We start from the raw sequence: 6447 nt of genomic DNA on the forward strand, positions 1-6447 counted from the left end.
TCCCATTTTGCCAAGTGAATTCCAAATTCTTTTCCTTTTTTTTTTTTTTGGCCTGTCCTAGGACTTGAACTCAGGGTCTGCGTACTGAGCCACAGCACCACTTCCATTTTCTTCTGAGTATGTGGTACTGAGGAATCCAACCTAGGGCTTTGTGCATGCTAGGTAAGCACCCTACCACTAGACTATGTTCCCCACCCTCCGTTTTTTTTTTTTAACAGAGCAATTTGGTGCTTCCTCAGTTTCCATATCCATTCCACATTCAATAAGCCTTGTGCGAGCAAAAGGACTTTCTGTGCACTAGGAGCTTTCCTTTTTTTGTTTTTTGCCAGTCTTGGCTTAAGCTCAGGGCCTGAGCACTGTCCTTGGATTTTTCTCAAGGCTAGAACTCTACCACTTGAGCCTCAGCAACACTTCTGGCTTTTTCTATGTATGTGGTACCAAGGAATCGAACCCCAGTCTTCGTGCATGCTAGGCAAGCACTCTACCACTAGGTCAAACTCCCGGCCCCAGGAGCTTTCCTTTTTAAAAGGCAATTTTTGTTGAAAGTAGCATTTTTCTGTTATAATGACCATAATTTGTATTTATCAAATGCTTACTATATGCCTGGCATTTTTTTTTGTGCCAATCCTGGGCTTGAGCTCAGGGTCTGAGCACTGTCCTTGGACTTTCTCAAGGGTAGAGTTCTACCACTTGAGCCTCAGCACCACTTCCGGCTTTTTCTGTATGTGGTTCTGGGGAATGGAACCCAGGGCTTCGTGTATGCTAGGCGAGCATGCTACCACTAGGCCATGCTTCCAGCCCAATGGAGAAGGAATTTTTGTACAAGGGTAGGAATGTCAATGCATCATCTCCTGATGTTTTGTTGGGAGTGGAAGATGAGACACCTTCTTGCAAAGGGATACAAGGGAGAGGCAGTATCCTGGAGGAGCGTAAGGTTTCAATAAAGGCAAAGAAGTAATCCCATCCAGTGCTCTGAAAATGCAAAGGATAGAATCTCTACACTATGTGCAGGCAATAGAAATGGGAATGAAAGGCATGACAAGAAGCTCTAAACAGTGTAAAATTTATGACTCTGAAGGAGCGCCCAGAACTGTCTATCTTGGTAGTTCCTAGGCTACAGAGAATCTCAGACAAGGCCATAATGGAACTTGGGGAAATGTTAGTTTGGTTATCTGAATTAGATCACTAAGACTTGGGATAGGAAAAGATTGTAGGGAAGGATAGTAATTCTGGACCAAAACTATCGGCTGGCTTCTATGACTTCAGGAAGGCAGCAGTAAAACCTGCACCAGGATTTGAAGGTGGGATACTAATTATCTCTTGTATTTACCACTCTTGGAAGAACTGGGACTTCCTAAAGCTCCAGCAAGGACATGTCCCCTCAACTGCTGGTAATGGAAAGATTACAAGTCTTTGTTTTTAACAAGGTTGATGACACTTGAGAGGGTTATTCATACCAGTGATGTAGAGGATGGATTGTAGAGTAGAGGCAGGAATCAGAACGCCATAGCTTTTGCTAGATTTCCAGAAGTGACGAGCCCTGACCCAGGCTAAGAGTGGTGGAGTCAAGAAGGACAGGACCTTTGTAGGTGGTGTTTATCTCACCAATGGAATATGGGGCGTGAAAGGATGGCCATTGCAGAGGAAATGCTCAAGTTTCTGGCAGAGTTTCCACTTGTGGTCAGCCATCCAGTTCTGTTTTTCTCCCTTGGCTTTGTATTTGTGCACGTGTGTGTGTGTGTGTGAATGGAGCCATGTAACCCACAGTAAAGCATTTTGGAAATGGCAGGACTCTATCCATCATCACCTACAATATCGTCGAAGCACTCTCGTCACCCACTATGGAACACGGAGGTAAGCATTAAGGTAAATCACAACGGTCACCTAAAAATGGGGTGAGCAGTAGTCCCCAAAGTATCCTGGATTAGTTCCTGGCACTTGTCTGCAGCTGGAGGGGGCGTGTCCACCAGGGGCTCCGCCCACGGGCGGGGCCAGACCGCCACGGGAGCCCCGCCCAGAGGGAGCCTGAGCCTCAGCCCGCGGTCGCCTGAGGTGCGGACCCGACCCACCCCGCCCAGCTGCACCGCACCTCGCCCGGCTCCCCGAAGCCTGCCGCGACCTCCCGACGCCAGGTGCCACCCCTCGGCGAGCGAACCCCCTAGTCCTGCACGGAGTCCGAGGTAAGGGGCGCGGCCCCAGCACCGGCTCGCTCTCCCGCCTACTGGGGCTGAGAGGCGGCGCCCGGCAGCCGAAAGGACGGCAGTAGGCGCCCGCCTGGGAGGGACCCCGCGGCGGAGGGAGGGTGCCCGGGCAGGGGGCGTCTCCCCGGAACGTGTGTGAAGGTCCCTGAGGGAGCTCCGAAGACTGGGTGCAGCCCAAGGTGGAGCAAAGAAAGCAGTGCCAGGGCCGGGGGGTAACGAGGAGCTGCAGCCGGAGGCAGTGAAGGTTCGCTGAGGGACGGGGGGGGGGGGGGGCGCTGAGGAGCGGCTGAGGGGGCGCCGCAGGAAGGGGGTGCTGAGAGGGCTGAGGGGAGAGAGGGGGAGAGGAGGGCGTGGAGGCGCCTAGCCTAGGGTGGGGGCTGGGTCGGAAGGGGTCTCTTGAACCGAGGGGGGCGAGGTGCTGAGAGGCGCTAGGCAGGTCGGGGGCCATCAAGAGGGTCCAGGGTTGGTGGGAGGATTCGAGTGTGGACCACTGTGGGACGGAAAGCATGTGGAGCAGAGAGCAGCTGGTGCCTGAGAGGGGTTCTGGGTGTATCGGAGGGTGAAGGGTGAGGCTTGGAGAGGCTGGTGTGGAAAAATGGGGGTGGGTGGGGGGGATTGCTGGGTTTACCCTCACCTCCTACGAAGGGGCGGGATCTGGGATAGAGAAAGGCCAGTGGCTCTGGATATGGACAGGTGGTCTGGTCAGGAGTGGGGAGCAGGCGCTGAATTAGAACAGGGTCTGGTGGACAAAGTGGAGCAACCTTGAACCTGGAGGGTTTGGAATTGGGTCAGATTGAGGAGGAGGTCAGGTATGGAGTGTGATTGTGTGTGTGTGTGTGTGTGTGTGGTGAGGGAAGACAACACGGGGGTTGGGGGTTATACCGATCATTAGACTCTGAGCTTCTCAGAAGACAGAGAGGAGGAGCAGGCCCTGGACCCAATTACACCACCACCTGGGATCACTGAAAGAAGAGAACAGTGGACTGGAAAATTCATCCTCAGGCAGACTCTGCTTGAAAACTCAAGATGGAAGGGACTTGGAGAAGGGTGGAGTGGCAGCTTCTGAAAGCTGATGAAGGTGGTGTGTGTGTTGGGGGAGATGCGCTTGTCCCCCCCCCCCACTTTCTACAAACCAGATGGAAAGGGGTGGATGACTGTAAAAGGAGTGGATGCCTGTGTTGTATGCACAGGTGGATGCACACCTGTTCTGTGCCCATAAACAAAGGAAGACAATGAAAGTGGTGAAAGGCACTGTATGTGGTGGTAGGAAGCCCAGAATGGAGGTGATATAGGAAGGCAGATGAGTCTGACAGTGGTGGTCCTTGACAATGAAGAATTTAACTAGTAGTGGAATGTGTTCCCATCACAGGAAGTAATATGAAGAAAGACAAAAATCTAAAATGATCTCCAGTCCAAAAAGTAAATCTCTAGTTTCTTAAGGATTGTGACAAAGGAAATCAGCAACAGATAATGTTTAAGTTGGTTTCCTCTTTGTGTGTGTGTGTGTGTGTGTGTGTGTGTGTGTGTGTGTGTATACCAAATATGGGGCTTGAACTCAGGACCTGTGCACTGTTTTGGAGCTTTTTCAGCTCAAGGTTAGCATTCTACCACTTGAACCACAGCTCTACTTCTGGATTTTTGGTGGTTAATTGGAGATGAATATCTCATGGATTTTTCTGCCCTTGCTGGCTGAGTACCTCAGTCTTTAGATCTCATCTTCCTGAGTAGAATGGATTTACAGACATGAACCACTGGTGCCCAGCATTGTTTCCTGTTTAAGCTTGAACCCATTAGGATTCCAGTTCATCTTCCCAGAGAACACAAAAGGCCTGGCACATATAGGTGCTCAGCTATGTAAAGTCCTACAAAATAGAAAGGTACACATACTTTTATGCAGGTGTGCCTCCATTTTGTCATTAGTTGCACCCATGTCTATCTCCTTCCAATCTGAAGAAGGAAAGAAATGGCATTTCCTGTCTTCATTATGTTGAAGATCAAATGCTTTCAAAGCAACTAGCAAGATGCGGTGCATAGATGCTCAATAGATGGTAGCTATTATGATACTGTTTCTGTGGTTCTCTGAGTCTTGGGAAAGCAGTAAGGACCTCTGGCCTAGGCTGGTGGTGATGGGTTGATAGTGTAGAATTATCTAAGGAAAGGTGAAATGTAAAGGAGGAAGGGCATATTGCAGAGTAAAGTCCACTTTGCTCCACTTCTCCTTATCCCTACCAAAAAATACTCCTTGAAAAAGGAGAGGAAGTTACAATTATTGAGTCCCTGCTATACTCCATATACTATGCTAACTGCATTACTTACGTGAGTTATAGTCTTCTGAACAATGATTGTTTTACCAAGGAGGAAAAAGTGACTTAGTCATAAAATGTCTTGTCCCAGTCTCATAGCTAATAAATGATAGGGCTGGAAACAATCTAGTTTGTTTGATTTGGAACCCTAAATTATTTCCATTACTCAGGATGACTTTCTAATGGGAAACATGAAACATACAGGCAAAAGAAAAATTGAAGAGGTTTATAAAGTACTATCTCATCTACTGATTTTAACAGTTTTTCCAGTAAGCCATTTTATTCACTTATTTCATAGATGAGGACACAGAGTAGAATTTACCTGTGATTACACACACACTGAAAAAAGGATTCAAGTCTCTTGGATTCAATCTTGTCCTTAACCTTTGAAGTATACCAGTTCTCCCTCTTCACAACACTTACTGTGTTAATCCTTTCTTGCTTGATTTTAGGGCTCTCATGTCTTCTCTCTTTCCTAGCTGAAGATTGCTTCTTCCTCAGGTGCTTATTTCTGCCACTTTTGAGATGGAAAGGGTTATTTATTTTTCACAGCAACTCTTTGAGGAGCCATTTCTTTTCTTTCCTCACCTGGGACCAGGGATGACTTCCCAGATGGTTCCTGTGCATTCAACTGTATTTCTCATCAGGGACACAGTGAGCTACCCAGCTTTACCATTCATTTTATGTGACTGTCACAAAAGAGAGGGAAGATTTGATCGATGCTTATCTTACAAATGCAGTTCTGCACACACCACAGTGCAGTGACCTGTCTGCTCAGCTCTGCCTCAGGCAACTGCCTGCTGGGATGCTTTTTCCCTCTTTTCCAGATGTCTGAGTTACTACCCCTCCTCCTGAAGAACCCCTAGGGGGTTTCTATCTTAACTTGTCTACTCTCTCTGCCTCTCTCTGTTTCCATACCATCTATCTGGAAAGCCACCATGTGTTCATATAAGCAGATGTTGACTATGTATTAAGGCAAGTACAGTGTGGTAACTAGGTGCTCTGTTGGGCATTCCTATTTATTTATTTATTTTGTTGGTTGTGGGGCTTGAACTCTGGGCCTGGGCATTGTCCCTGAGCTCTTCAGCTCAAGACTACTGCCCTACCCCTTCAGCCACAATGCCACTTTCAGTTTTCTAATGGTTAATTAGAGATTAAGAGTCATACGGACTTTCGTGGCCAGGTTGGCTTTTGAACTGTGATCCTCTGATCTCAGCCTCCTGAATAGCTAGGACTACAGGTATGAGCCACTGCGCCCAGCTGGGAATTCTTCTTTACTCACCCTAACCTGTTCAAATCTGGGCAACATTAATCACAGAAAGTCTAGTCCTGAACTGACTTGTGTGACAAATCCTTGTTGTTTGTGAAGCTTCCATTTTTTTTCTTATTTATCAACTGAAGAGGTGCTGAACACAGCAGGAATGGGAGCCATCACTCACCACTCTCACACTGGGGGTAGCCGAGCCAATAAAGGCAGGCAAGTTTTCCATTCCTTTTACGCAGATCCATATGTGTTTTCTTTTAATACAGTGAAAGAAGCACATATATAATCATTGTATTAGTTAAAATTCTCAGCAGCCTCATGAATATGTATTGGTATCAGATGAGGAATCTTAAACTCAGTCATCCGTCCTAATTCCCATATTAAGTTATTGGGAAAATTAGGCCCAGTAGTCTGGCCTTTTGTTATCATGAAAGTGTTACTTTAAAATTCTTCTTAGAGTGCAAAACTAGCTATATTATCAAGGGTGTAAAGCTATATCATTTAAAAAATGAAAACTAGGGGCGGGGAGTTTGGCCTAATGGTAGAGTGCTTGCCTAGCATGCATGAAGACCCGGGTTCGATTCCTCAGTACTACATACATAGGAAAAAAAGCCGGAAATGGTGCTGAGGCTCAAGTGGTAGAGCTCTAGCCTTGAGAATGTCCAAGGACAGTGCTCAG

The 6447-nt window shown here is 47.4% G+C and overlaps 1 protein-coding gene across 3 annotated transcripts in view; it reads left to right on the top strand.

Moving 5' to 3' along the window:
* The first annotated feature begins 2044 nt into the window (after positions 1-2044).
* Positions 2045-6447, top strand: part of Rab3b (RAB3B, member RAS oncogene family) — a 54647-nt gene continuing 50244 nt past the window's right edge. The window contains exon 1 of one of the 3 annotated variants that reach the window (XM_090334848.1): positions 2045-2145. The gene's annotated coding sequence lies outside the window, so the exon portion shown is untranslated. Of the gene's footprint in view, positions 2181-2273; positions 2446-6447 lie in introns of those variants that run through there. The other 2 variants (XM_090334847.1, XM_090334849.1) reach the window with 2 other exon arrangements.

Source organism: Megascapheus bottae, chromosome 6 (assembly GCF_031878675.1).
Source record: "Megascapheus bottae isolate mThoBot1 chromosome 6, mThoBot2.hap1, whole genome shotgun sequence".
In the NCBI taxonomy this organism is placed as follows: domain Eukaryota; kingdom Metazoa; phylum Chordata; class Mammalia; order Rodentia; family Geomyidae; genus Megascapheus; species Megascapheus bottae.